Source organism: Dendrobates tinctorius, unplaced genomic scaffold, assembly GCF_039654945.1.
Source record: "Dendrobates tinctorius isolate UK_male_01 unplaced genomic scaffold, ASM3965494v1 ptg000019l, whole genome shotgun sequence".
NCBI classification, from domain to species: domain Eukaryota; kingdom Metazoa; phylum Chordata; class Amphibia; order Anura; family Dendrobatidae; genus Dendrobates; species Dendrobates tinctorius.
The window spans coordinates 13,018,661-13,035,271 of NW_027361687.1; positions in this window are offsets into that span (position 1 = coordinate 13,018,661).

Genomic DNA, 16,611 nt, shown 5'->3' on the forward strand with positions numbered 1-16,611 from the left:
GATGATGTCATAATCATTGGATGATGTCATAATCATTGGATGATGTCATAATCATTTTGTTGATGTCATAATCATTTGATGATGTCATAATCATTTGATGTCATAATCATTGGATGATGTCATAATCATTTTGTTGATGTCATAATCATTTGATGATGTCATAATCATTTTGTTGATGTCATAATCATTTTGTTGATGTCATAATGATTTGATGATGTCATAATCATTGGATGATGTCATAAACATTTTGTTGATGTCATAATCATTTGATGATGCCATAATCATTTTGTTGATGTCATAATCATTGGATTATGTCATAATCATTTGATGTCATAATCATTGGATGATGTCATAATCATTTTGTTGATGTCATAATCATCAGATGATGTCATAATCATTTTGTTGATGTCATAATCATTTGATGATGTCATAATCATTTGATGTCATAATCATTGGATGATGTCATAATCATTTTGTTGATGTCATAATCATTTGATGATGTCATAATCATTAGATGATGTCATAATCATTTTGTTGATGTCATAATGATTTGATGATGTCATAATCATTTGATGTCATAATCATTGGATGATGTCATAATCATTTTGTTGATGTCATAATCATTTGATGATGTCATAAACATTTGATGTCATAATCATTGGATGATGTCATAATCATTTTGTTGATGTCATAATCATTTGATGTCACAATCATTGGATGATGTCATAATCATTTTGTTGATGTCATAATCATTTGATGATGTCATAATCATTAGATGATGTCATAATCATTTTGTTGATGTCATAATCATTTGATGATATCTTAATCATTAGATGATGTCATAATCATTTTGTTGATGTCATAATCATTTGATGATATCATAATCATTTTGTTGATGTCATAATCATTTGATGATGTCATAATCATTTGATGTCATAATCATTGGATGATGTCATAATCATTTTGTTGATGTCATAATGATTTGATGATGTCATAATCATTGGATGATGTCATAATCATTGGATGATGTCATCATCATTTTGTTGATGTCATCATCATTTTGTTGATGTCATAATGATTTGATGATGTCATAACACAGGTCAACAAAAAAAAAAAATTTTTCTGGTGTCTAAAATATTTTAATGAATTTGGGGTATTTTTGGGGTGCTGATTCTGAATGTGCTATCAGTTTTGCCAGATTGGCTCAAGTTTTTGAGATTTTTGGTATCTTATTTATAGCACTTGTTGGTAAATGCGACGCATCATCTCATTAATTTCTTTGGATTAGTACTTGAACTGAGCAGTTCTCAATATAGTTTTGTGTTAATTAGTGTTCTAAAAGTTTGTTCATAGCTTGATTTTTGCACTAACTTTATGTTGTTGTCTGTTTTCCAGTGAAAAGCATGAACTCATCAAGAAGAAGTTGTCTTAACGATCCAGACTCATTCTGTTACATTTGTGGTGAATATACACTGCCAAAACATAGAAGAAACATAACAGACTTCGTTAAAAAAGTGTATTTTGCCTATTTTGGGGTTATGCTTGGGGACCAAGACAAGTTTTGGGCACCACACATAGTGTGCAAAGCATGTATCGAATTATTACGAAAATGGAGCAAAGGACAAAGAACAAGCTTCAAATTTGGTGTTCCAATGGTGTGGAGAGAGCAAAAAAATCATCATGATGACTGTTATTTCTGTGCAGTGCAAGTACAAGGATTCAATAAGCATAAGAAACGAAAATGGGAGTATCCTAACATGGAATCTGCAAGAAGGCCTGTCCCTCATTGTGAAGATGTGCCTGTACCTGTGTTTACCATGTTACCTGACCTTCCCCCACCTGATGATGATGAAATGCAGGGTATGGAGCTAAGCATTAGTTCTGGAAGTGAACTAGAATATGAAGGAAGTTTCAGAACACCTACGCAATTTACCCAAGGAGAGCTCAACGATCTAATAAGAGACCTCAACCTCTCAAAAAGTGCATCCGAACTTTTAGCTTCAAGGCTAAGTGAAAAAAATTGTCTGACGCCTGGAACTAAAATTACATCTTACAGGACCAGAGAAGAAGCACTTCTTCCATTTTTCTGTGAAGATGACCTACTTGTATATTGTAAGGATATTCCTGGCCTGATGCTGCAAATGGGTTTACAAGTATATCGTCCTGTAGACTGGAGGCTTTTCATAGATAGTTGTAAAAGGAGTTTGAAATGTGTTTTGTTGAACAATGGCAATCAGTGTGCATCTCTTCCAGTAGCTCACTCAACTAAACTTGCAGAACAATACCAAAATGTCAAAATGGTCTTGGAGAAACTGTGCTACCATGAACATTCGTGGCTGATATGTGTTGATTTAAAAATGGTCAACTTTTTACTTGGACAGCAAAGTGGATACACAAAGTATCCTTGCTTCATCTGCATGTGGGATAGTAGAGCAAAACATCAGCACTGGGAGAAACTGAATTGGCCTCCAAGGGACACCTTGACAGTAGGAGCATCAAACATAGTGAACGAACCTTTGGTGGACAGGGAAAAAATCATTCTACCACCACTTCACATAAAGTTAGGATTAATGAAGCAGTTCGTCAAGGCATTAGACAAAGATGGTAATTGCTTCATGTACATCTGCAGATCTTTCCCTGGTCTTAGCAGCGAAAAACTGAAGGCAGGAATCTTTGATGGTCCTCAAATTCGGAAACTCATTAAAGATTCAAATTTTCCTAAGGAAATGAATGACATTGAAGCTGCTGCATGGTGTAGTTTTGTGTTGGTAGTGAAGAACTTCTTGGGAAATCAAAAGGCAGACAATTATGAAGAACTGGTACAAAACATGCTATTGAGATTTAGAAATCTGGGTGTACACATGAGCATTAAATTGCATTATCTTCACAGTCACTTGGACAGATTTCCAGAAAACCTTGGAGATTTTAGCGAAGAACAAGGGGAGAGATTTCATCAGGATATTATGGTGATGGAGGAAAGGTACCAAGGCAGATGGGACAGACATATGATGGCTGATTACTGCTGGAATCTACAGCGTGACTGCCCCAATAGCTCACATAGAAGAAAATCATATAAAAAGCGCTTTTCCAGCGATTAAATGTCTCCTATCTTTCATGTCTTGTTCATTTTTGAAGATTACTTTCTAAAACTAGTTAAAATAAACTAAAATCAACATTTACTTTGTTAAATTTATTGTATTCATGACAATATCAATAAAATTAATGCGCGTGTAGCAAATTACGTCTTTTTTTTTACACATTTTACGAAAAATCTCAAAAACTTGAGCCAATCTGGCAAAACTGATGACATATTCAGAATCAGCACCCCAAAGTTACCCTAAATTCAATGAAATATCTTTGGCACCAAAAATGCTGTTGACCAGTGTAATCATTTGATGATGTCATAATCATTTTGTTGATGTCATAATCATTTTGTTGATGTCATAATGATTTGATGATGTCAAAATCATGGGATGATGTCATAATCATTTTGTTGATGTCATAATCATTTGATGATGCCATAATCATTTTGTTGATGTCATAATCATTTTGTTGATGTCATAATGATTTGATGATGTCATAATCATTTTGTTGATGTCATAATGATTTGATGATGTCATAATCATTTGATGTCATAATCATTGGATGATGCCATAATCATTTTGTTGATGTCATAATCATTTGATGATGTCATAATGATTTTGTTGATGTCATAATCATTTGATGATGCCATAATCATTTTGTTGATGTCATAATCATTTTGTTGATGTCGTAATGATTTGATGATGTCATAATCATTTGATGTCATAATCATTGGATGATGTCATAATCATTTTGTTGATGTCATAATGATTTGATGATGTCATAATCATTGGATGATGTCATAATCATTGGATGATGTCATAATAATTTTGTTGATGTCATAATCATTTGATGTGATAATCATTGGATGATGTCATAATCATTTGATGATGTCATAATCATTTTGTTGATGTCATAATCATTTGATGATGTCAATCATTTTGTTGATGTCATAATGATTTGATGATGTCATAATCATTGGATGATGTCATAATCATTGGATGATGTCATAATCATTTTGTTGATGTCATAATCATTTGATGATGTCATAATCATTTGATGTCATAATCATTGGATGATGTCATAATCATTTTGTTGATGTCATAATCATTTGATGATGTCATAATCATTTTGTTGATGTCATAATCATTTTGTTGATGTCATAATGATTTGATGATGTCATAATCATTGGATGATGTCATAATCATTGGATGATGTCATAATCATTTTGTTGATGTCATAATCATTTGATGATGCCATAATCATTTTGTTGATGTCATAATCATTTGATGATGCCATAATCATTTTGTTGATGTCATAATCATTTGATGATGCCATAATGATTTTTTTGATGTCATAATCATTTTGTTGATGTCATAATGATTTGATGATGTCATAATCATTTGATGTCATAATCATTGGATGATGTCATAATCATTTTGTTGATGTCATAATCATTTGATGATGTCAATCATTTTGTTGATGTCATAATGATTTGATGATGTCATAATCATTGGATGATGTCATAACCATTGGATAATGTCATAATAATTTTGTTGATGTCATAATCATTTGATGTGATAATCATTGGATGATGTCATAATCATTTGATGATGTCATAATCATTTTGTTGATGTCATAATCATTTGATGATGTCAATCATTTTGTTGATGTCATAATGATTTGATGATGTCATAATCATTGGATGATGTCATAATCATTTTGTTGATGTCATAATCATTTTGTTGATGTCATAATCATTTTGTTGATGTCATAATCATTTTGTTGATGTCATAATGATTTGATGATGTCATAATCATTGGATGATGTCATAATCATTGGATGATGTCATAATCATTTTGTTGATGTCATAATCATTTGATGATGCCATAATCATTTTGTTGATATCATAATCATTTGATGATGTCATAATGATTTTGTTGATGTCATAATCATTTGATGATGCCATAATCATTTTGTTGATGTCATAATCATTTTGTTGATGTCATAATGATTTGATGATGTCATAATCATTTGATGTCATAATCATTGGATGATGCCATAATCATTTTGTTGATGTCATAATCATTTGATGATGTCAATCATTTTGTTGATGTCATAATGATTTGATGATGTCATAATCATTGGATGATGTCATAATCATTGGATGATGTCATAATAATTTTGTTGATGTCATGATCATTTGATGTGATAATCATTGGATGATGTCATAATCATTTGACGATGTCATAATCATTTTGTTGATGTCATAATCATTTGATGATGTCAATCATTTTGTTGATGTCATAATCATTTGATGATGTCATAATCATTGGATGATGTCATAATCATTGGATGATGTCATCATCATTTTGTTGATGTCATAATCATTTGATGATGTCATAATCATTTGATGTCATAATCATTTGATGATGTCATAATCATTTTGTTGATGTCATAATCATTTTGTTGATGTCATAATGATTTGATGATGTCAAAATCATTGGATGATGTCATAATCATTTTGTTGATGTCATAATCATTTTGTTGATGTCATAATGATTTGATGATGTCATAATCATTTGATGTCATAATCATTGGATGATGTCATAATCATTTTGTTGATGTCATAATCATTTGATGATGTCATAATGATTTTGTTGATGTCATAATCATTTGATGATGCCATAATCATTTTGTTGATGTCATAATCATTTTGTTGATGTCATAATGATTTGATGATGTCATAATCATTTGATGTCATAATCATTGGATGATGTCATAATCATTTTGTTGATGTCATAATCATTTGATGATGTCAATCATTTTGTTGATGTCATAATGATTTGATGATGTCATAATCATTGGATGATGTCATAATAATTGGATGATGTCATAATAATTTTGTTGATGTCATAATCATTTGATGTGATAATCATTGGATGATGTGATAATCATTTGATGATGTCATAATCATTTTGTTGATGTCATAATCATTTGATGATGTCAATCATTTTGTTGATGTCATAATGATTTGATGATGTCATAATCATTGGATGATGTCATAATCATTTTGTTGATGTCATAATCATTTGATGATGTCATAATCATTTTGTTGATGTCATAATCATTTTGTTGATGTCATAATGATTTGATGATGTCATAATCATTTGATGATGTCATAATCATTTTGTTGATGTCATAATCATTTGATGATGTCATAATCATTTTGTTGATGTCATAATCATTTTGTTGATGTCATAATGATTTGATGATGTCATAATCATTGGATGATGTCATAATCATTGGATGATGTCATAATCATTTTGTTGATGTCATAATCATTTGATGATGCCATAATCATTTTGTTGATGTCATAATCATTTGATGATGTCATAATGATTTTGTTGATGTCATAATCATTTGATGATGCCATAATCATTTTGTTGATGTCATAATCATTTTGTTGATGTCATAATGATTTGATGATGTCATAATCATTTGATGTCATAATCATTGGATGATGTCATAATCATTTTGTTGATGTCATAATCATTTGATGATGTCAATCATTTTGTTGATGTCATAATGATTTGATGATGTCATAATCATTGGATGATGTCATAATAATTTTGTTGATGTCATAATCATTTGATGTGGTAATCATTGGATGATGTCATAATCATTTGATGATGTCATAATCATTTTGTTGATGTCATAATCATTTGATGATGCCATAATCATTTTGTTGATGTCATAATCATTTTGTTGATGTCATAATGATTTGATGATGTCATAATCATTTGATGTCATAATCATTGGATGATGTCATAATCATTGGATGATGTCATAATCATTTGATGATGTCAATCATTTTGTTGATGTCATAATGATTTGATGATGTCATAATCATTGGATGATGTCATAATCATAGGATGATGTCATAATAATTTTGTTGATGTCATAATCATTTGGTGTGATAATCATTGGATGATGTCATAATCATTTGATGATGTCATAATCATTTTATTGATGTCATAATCATTTGATGATGTCAATCATTTTGTTGATGTCATAATGATTTGATGATGTCATAATCATTGGATGATGTCATAATCATTGGATGATGTCATAATGATTTGATGATGTCATAATCATTGGATGATGTCATAATCATTGGATGATGTCATAATCATTTTGTTGATGTCATAATCATTTGATGATGTCATAATCATTTGATGTCATAATCATTGGATGATGTCATAATCATTTTGTTGATGTCATAATCATTTGATGATGTCATAATCATTTTGTTGATGTCATAATCATTTTGTTGATGTCATAATGATTTGATGATGTCATAATCATTGGATGATGTCATAAACATTTTGTTGATGTCATAATCATTTGATGATGCCATAATCATTTTGTTGATGTCATAATCATTGGATTATGTCATAATCATTTGATGTCATAATCATTGGATGATGTCATAATCATTTTGTTGATGTCATAATCATCAGATGATGTCATAATCATTTTGTTGATGTCATAATCATTTGATGATGTCATAATCATTTGATGTCATAATCATTGGATGATGTCATAATCATTTTGTTGATGTCATAATCATTTGATGATGTCATAATCATTAGATGATGTCATAATCATTTTGTTGATGTCATAATGATTTGATGATGTCATAATCATTTGATGTCATAATCATTGGATGATGTCATAATCATTTTGTTGATGTCATAATCATTTGATGATGTCATAAACATTTGATGTCATAATCATTGGATGATGTCATAATCATTTTGTTGATGTCATAATCATTTGATGTCACAATCATTGGATGATGTCATAATCATTTTGTTGATGTCATAATCATTTGATGATGTCATAATCATTAGATGATGTCATAATCATTTGGTTGATGTCATAATCATTTGATGATATCTTAATCATTAGATGATGTCATAATCATTTTGTTGATGTCATAATCATTTGATGATATCATAATCATTTTGTTGATGTCATAATCATTTGATGATGTCATAATCATTTGATGTCATAATCATTGGATGATGTCATAATCATTTTGTTGATGTCATAATGATTTGATGATGTCATAATCATTGGATGATGTCATAATCATTGGATGATGTCATCATCATTTTGTTGATGTCATCATCATTTTGTTGATGTCATAATGATTTGATGATGTCATAACACAGGTCAACAAAAAAAAAAATTTTTTCTGGTGTCTAAAATATTTTAATGAATTTGGGGTATTTTTGGGGTGCTGATTCTGAATGTGCTATCAGTTTTGCCAGATTGGCTCAAGTTTTTGAGATTTTTGGTATCTTATTTATAGCACTTGTTGGTAAATGCGACGCATCATCTCATTAATTTCTTTGGATTAGTACTTGAACTGAGCAGTTCTCAATATAGTTTTGTGTTAATTAGTGTTCTAAAAGTTTGTTCATAGCTTGATTTTTGCACTAACTTTATGTTGTTGTCTGTTTTCCAGTGAAAAGCATGAACTCATCAAGAAGAAGTTGTCTTAACGATCCAGACTCATTCTGTTACATTTGTGGTGAATATACACTGCCAAAACATAGAAGAAACATAACAGACTTCGTTAAAAAAGTGTATTTTGCCTATTTTGGGGTTATGCTTGGGGACCAAGACAAGTTTTGGGCACCACACATAGTGTGCAAAGCATGTATCGAATTATTACGAAAATGGAGCAAAGGACAAAGAACAAGCTTCAAATTTGGTGTTCCAATGGTGTGGAGAGAGCAAAAAAATCATCATGATGACTGTTATTTCTGTGCAGTGCAAGTACAAGGATTCAATAAGCATAAGAAACGAAAATGGGAGTATCCTAACATGGAATCTGCAAGAAGGCCTGTCCCTCATTGTGAAGATGTGCCTGTACCTGTGTTTACCATGTTACCTGACCTTCCCCCACCTGATGATGATGAAATGCAGGGTATGGAGCTAAGCATTAGTTCTGGAAGTGAACTAGAATATGAAGGAAGTTTCAGAACACCTACGCAATTTACCCAAGGAGAGCTCAACGATCTAATAAGAGACCTCAACCTCTCAAAAAGTGCATCCGAACTTTTAGCTTCAAGGCTAAGTGAAAAAAATTGTCTGACGCCTGGAACTAAAATTACATCTTACAGGACCAGAGAAGAAGCACTTCTTCCATTTTTCTGTGAAGATGACCTACTTGTATATTGTAAGGATATTCCTGGCCTGATGCTGCAAATGGGTTTACAAGTATATCGTCCTGTAGACTGGAGGCTTTTCATAGATAGTTGTAAAAGGAGTTTGAAATGTGTTTTGTTGAACAATGGCAATCAGTGTGCATCTCTTCCAGTAGCTCACTCAACTAAACTTGCAGAACAATACCAAAATGTCAAAATGGTCTTGGAGAAACTGTGCTACCATGAACATTCGTGGCTGATATGTGTTGATTTAAAAATGGTCAACTTTTTACTTGGACAGCAAAGTGGATACACAAAGTATCCTTGCTTCATCTGCATGTGGGATAGTAGAGCAAAACATCAGCACTGGGAGAAACTGAATTGGCCTCCAAGGGACACCTTGACAGTAGGAGCATCAAACATAGTGAACGAACCTTTGGTGGACAGGGAAAAAATCATTCTACCACCACTTCACATAAAGTTAGGATTAATGAAGCAGTTCGTCAAGGCATTAGACAAAGATGGTAATTGCTTCATGTACATCTGCAGATCTTTCCCTGGTCTTAGCAGCGAAAAACTGAAGGCAGGAATCTTTGATGGTCCTCAAATTCGGAAACTCATTAAAGATTCAAATTTTCCTAAGGAAATGAATGACATTGAAGCTGCTGCATGGTGTAGTTTTGTGTTGGTAGTGAAGAACTTCTTGGGAAATCAAAAGGCAGACAATTATGAAGAACTGGTACAAAACATGCTATTGAGATTTAGAAATCTGGGTGTACACATGAGCATTAAATTGCATTATCTTCACAGTCACTTGGACAGATTTCCAGAAAACCTTGGAGATTTTAGCGAAGAACAAGGGGAGAGATTTCATCAGGATATTATGGTGATGGAGGAAAGGTACCAAGGCAGATGGGACAGACATATGATGGCTGATTACTGCTGGAATCTACAGCGTGACTGCCCCAATAGCTCACATAGAAGAAAATCATATAAAAAGCGCTTTTCCAGCGATTAAATGTCTCCTATCTTTCATGTCTTGTTCATTTTTGAAGATTACTTTCTAAAACTAGTTAAAATAAACTAAAATCAACATTTACTTTGTTAAATTTATTGTATTCATGACAATATCAATAAAATTAATGCGCGTGTAGCAAATTACGTCTTTTTTTTTACACATTTTACGAAAAATCTCAAAAACTTGAGCCAATCTGGCAAAACTGATGACATATTCAGAATCAGCACCCCAAAGTTACCCTAAATTCAATGAAATATCTTTGGCACCAAAAATGCTGTTGACCAGTGTAATCATTTGATGATGTCATAATCATTTTGTTGATGTCATAATCATTTTGTTGATGTCATAATGATTTGATGATGTCAAAATCATGGGATGATGTCATAATCATTTTGTTGATGTCATAATCATTTGATGATGCCATAATCATTTTGTTGATGTCATAATCATTTTGTTGATGTCATAATGATTTGATGATGTCATAATCATTTTGTTGATGTCATAATGATTTGATGATGTCATAATCATTTGATGTCATAATCATTGGATGATGTCATAATCATTTTGTTGATGTCATAATCATTTGATGATGTCATAATGATTTTGTTGATGTCATAATCATTTGATGATGCCATAATCATTTTGTTGATGTCATAATCATTTTGTTGATGTCGTAATGATTTGATGATGTCATAATCATTTGATGTCATAATCATTGGATGATGTCATAATCATTTTGTTGATGTCATAATGATTTGATGATGTCATAATCATTGGATGATGTCATAATCATTGGATGATGTCATAATAATTTTGTTGATGTCATAATCATTTGATGTGATAATCATTGGATGATGTCATAATCATTTGATGATGTCATAATCATTTTGTTGATGTCATAATCATTTGATGATGTCAATCATTTTGTTGATGTCATAATGATTTGATGATGTCATAATCATTGGATGATGTCATAATCATTGGATGATGTCATAATCATTTTGTTGATGTCATAATCATTTGATGATGTCATAATCATTTGATGTCATAATCATTGGATGATGTCATAATCATTTTGTTGATGTCATAATCATTTGATGATGTCATAATCATTTTGTTGATGTCATAATCATTTTGTTGATGTCATAATGATTTGATGATGTCATAATCATTGGATGATGTCATAATCATTGGATGATGTCATAATCATTTTGTTGATGTCATAATCATTTGATGATGCCATAATCATTTTGTTGATGTCATAATCATTTGATGATGCCATAATCATTTTGTTGATGTCATAATCATTTGATGATGCCATAATGATTTTTTTGATGTCATAATCATTTTGTTGATGTCATAATGATTTGATGATGTCATAATCATTTGATGTCATAATCATTGGATGATGTCATAATCATTTTGTTGATGTCATAATCATTTGATGATGTCAATCATTTTGTTGATGTCATAATGATTTGATGATGTCATAATCATTGGATGATGTCATAATCATTGGATGATGTCATAATAATTTTGTTGATGTCATAATCATTTGATGTGATAATCATTGGATGATGTCATAATCATTTGATGATGTCATAATCATTTTGTTGATGTCATAATCATTTGATGATGTCAATCATTTTGTTGATGTCATAATGATTTGATGATGTCATAATCATTGGATGATGTCATAATCATTTTGTTGATGTCATAATCATTTTGTTGATGTCATAATCATTTTGTTGATGTCATAATCATTTTGTTGATGTCATAATCATTTTGTTGATGTCATAATGATTTGATGATGTCATAATCATTGGATGATGTCATAATCATTGGATGATGTCATAATCATTTTGTTGATGTCATAATCATTTGATGATGCCATAATCATTTTGTTGATGTCATAATCATTTGATGATGTCATAATGATTTTGTTGATGTCATAATCATTTGATGATGCCATAATCATTTTGTTGATGTCATAATCATTTTGTTGATGTCATAATGATTTGATGATGTCATAATCATTTGATGTCATAATCATTGGATGATGCCATAATCATTTTGTTGATGTCATAATCATTTGATGATGTCAATCATTTTGTTGATGTCATAATGATTTGATGATGTCATAATCATTGGATGATGTCATAATCATTGGATGATGTCATAATAATTTTGTTGATGTCATGATCATTTGATGTGATAATCATTGGATGATGTCATAATCATTTGACGATGTCATAATCATTTTGTTGATGTCATAATCATTTGATGATGTCAATCATTTTGTTGATGTCATAATCATTTGATGATGTCATAATCATTGGATGATGTCATAATCATTGGATGATGTCATCATCATTTTGTTGATGTCATAATCATTTGATGATGTCATAATCATTTGATGTCATAATCATTTGATGATGTCATAATCATTTTGTTGATGTCATAATCATTTTGTTGATGTCATAATGATTTGATGATGTCAAAATCATTGGATGATGTCATAATCATTTTGTTGATGTCATAATCATTTTGTTGATGTCATAATGATTTGATGATGTCATAATCATTTGATGTCATAATCATTGGATGATGTCATAATCATTTTGTTGATGTCATAATCATTTGATGATGTCATAATGATTTTGTTGATGTCATAATCATTTGATGATGCCATAATCATTTTGTTGATGTCATAATCATTTTGTTGATGTCATAATGATTTGATGATGTCATAATCATTTGATGTCATAATCATTGGATGATGTCATAATCATTTTGTTGATGTCATAATCATTTGATGATGTCAATCATTTTGTTGATGTCATAATGATTTGATGATGTCATAATCATTGGATGATGTCATAATAATTGGATGATGTCATAATAATTTTGTTGATGTCATAATCATTTGATGTGATAATCATTGGATGATGTGATAATCATTTGATGATGTCATAATCATTTTGTTGATGTCATAATCATTTGATGATGTCAATCATTTTGTTGATGTCATAATGATTTGATGATGTCATAATCATTGGATGATGTCATAATCATTTTGTTGATGTCATAATCATTTGATGATGTCATAATCATTTTGTTGATGTCATAATCATTTTGTTGATGTCATAATGATTTGATGATGTCATAATCATTTGATGATGTCATAATCATTTTGTTGATGTCATAATCATTTGATGATGTCATAATCATTTTGTTGATGTCATAATCATTTTGTTGATGTCATAATGATTTGATGATGTCATAATCATTGGATGATGTCATAATCATTGGATGATGTCATAATCATTTTGTTGATGTCATAATCATTTGATGATGCCATAATCATTTTGTTGATGTCATAATCATTTGATGATGTCATAATGATTTTGTTGATGTCATAATCATTTGATGATGCCATAATCATTTTGTTGATGTCATAATCATTTTGTTGATGTCATAATGATTTGATGATGTCATAATCATTTGATGTCATAATCATTGGATGATGTCATAATCATTTTGTTGATGTCATAATCATTTGATGATGTCAATCATTTTGTTGATGTCATAATGATTTGATGATGTCATAATCATTGGATGATGTCATAATAATTTTGTTGATGTCATAATCATTTGATGTGGTAATCATTGGATGATGTCATAATCATTTGATGATGTCATAATCATTTTGTTGATGTCATAATCATTTGATGATGCCATAATCATTTTGTTGATGTCATAATCATTTTGTTGATGTCATAATGATTTGATGATGTCATAATCATTTGATGTCATAATCATTGGATGATGTCATAATCATTGGATGATGTCATAATCATTTGATGATGTCAATCATTTTGTTGATGTCATAATGATTTGATGATGTCATAATCATTGGATGATGTCATAATCATAGGATGATGTCATAATAATTTTGTTGATGTCATAATCATTTGGTGTGATAATCATTGGATGATGTCATAATCATTTGATGATGTCATAATCATTTTATTGATGTCATAATCATTTGATGATGTCAATCATTTTGTTGATGTCATAATGATTTGATGATGTCATAATCATTGGATGATGTCATAATCATTGGATGATGTCATAATGATTTGATGATGTCATAATCATTGGATGATGTCATAATCATTGGATGATGTCATAATCATTTTGTTGATGTCATAATCATTTGATGATGTCATAATCATTTGATGTCATAATCATTGGATGATGTCATAATCATTTTGTTGATGTCATAATCATTTGATGATGTCATAATCATTTTGTTGATGTCATAATCATTTTGTTGATGTCATAATGATTTGATGATGTCATAATCATTGGATGATGTCATAAACATTTTGTTGATGTCATAATCATTTGATGATGCCATAATCATTTTGTTGATGTCATAATCATTGGATTATGTCATAATCATTTGATGTCATAATCATTGGATGATGTCATAATCATTTTGTTGATGTCATAATCATCAGATGATGTCATAATCATTTTGTTGATGTCATAATCATTTGATGATGTCATAATCATTTGATGTCATAATCATTGGATGATGTCATAATCATTTTGTTGATGTCATAATCATTTGATGATGTCATAATCATTAGATGATGTCATAATCATTTTGTTGATGTCATAATGATTTGATGATGTCATAATCATTTGATGTCATAATCATTGGATGATGTCATAATCATTTTGTTGATGTCATAATCATTTGATGATGTCATAAACATTTGATGTCATAATCATTGGATGATGTCATAATCATTTTGTTGATGTCATAATCATTTGATGTCACAATCATTGGATGATGTCATAATCATTTTGTTGATGTCATAATCATTTGATGATGTCATAATCATTAGATGATGTCATAATCATTTTGTTGATGTCATAATCATTTGATGATATCATAATCATTAGATGATGTCATAATCATTTTGTTGATGTCATAATCATTTGATGATATCATAATCATTTTGTTGATGTCATAATCATTTGATGATGTCATAATCATTTGATGTCATAATCATTGGATGATGTCATAATCATTTTGTTGATGTCATAATCATTTGATGATGTCATAAACATTTGATGTCATAATCATTGGATGATGTCATAATCATTTTGTTGATGTCATAATCATTTGATGTCATAATCATTGGATGATGTCATAATCATTTTGTTGATGTCATAATCATTTGATGTCATAATCATTGGATGATGTCATAATCATTTTGTTGATGTCATAATCATTTGATGATGTCATAATCATTAGATGATGTCATAATCATTTTGTTGATGTCATAATCATTTGATGATATCATAATCATTAGATGATGTCATAATCATTTTGTTGATGTCATAATCATTTGATGATGTCATAATCATTTGATGATGTCATAATCATTTTGTTGATGTCATAATCATTTGATGATGTCATAATCATTTGATGTCATAATCATTGGATGATGTCATAATCATTTTTTGATGTCATAATCATTTGATAATGTCATAATCATTAGATGATGTCATAATCATTTTGTTGATGTCATAATCATTTTTTTGATGTCATAATCATTTGATGATGTCATAATCATTTTGTTGATGTCATAATCATTTGATGATGTCATAATCATTTGATGTCATAATCATTGGATGATGTCATAATCATTTTGTTGATGTCATAATCATTGGATGATGTCATAATCATTTTGTTGATGTCATAATCATTTGATGATGTCATAATCATTTGATGATGTCATAATCATTAGATGATGTCATAATCATTTTGTTGATGTCATAATGATTTGATGATGTCATAATCATTGGATGATGTCATAATCATTGGATGATGTCATCATCATTTTGTTGATGTCATCATCATTTTGTTGATGTCATAATCATTTGATGATGTCATAATCATTTGATGTCATAATCATTTGATGATGTCATAATCATTTTGTTGATGTCATAATCATTTTGTTGATGTCATAATGATTTGATGATGTCAAAATCATGGGATGATGTCATAATCATTTTGTTGATGTCATAATCATTTGATGATGCCATAATCATTTTGTTGATGTCATAATCATTTTATGATGTCATAATCATTTTGTTGATGTCATAATCATTTTGTTGATGTCATAATGATTTGATGATGTCATAATCATTTTGTTGATGTCATAATGATTTGATGATGTCATAATCATTTGATGTCATAATCATTGGATG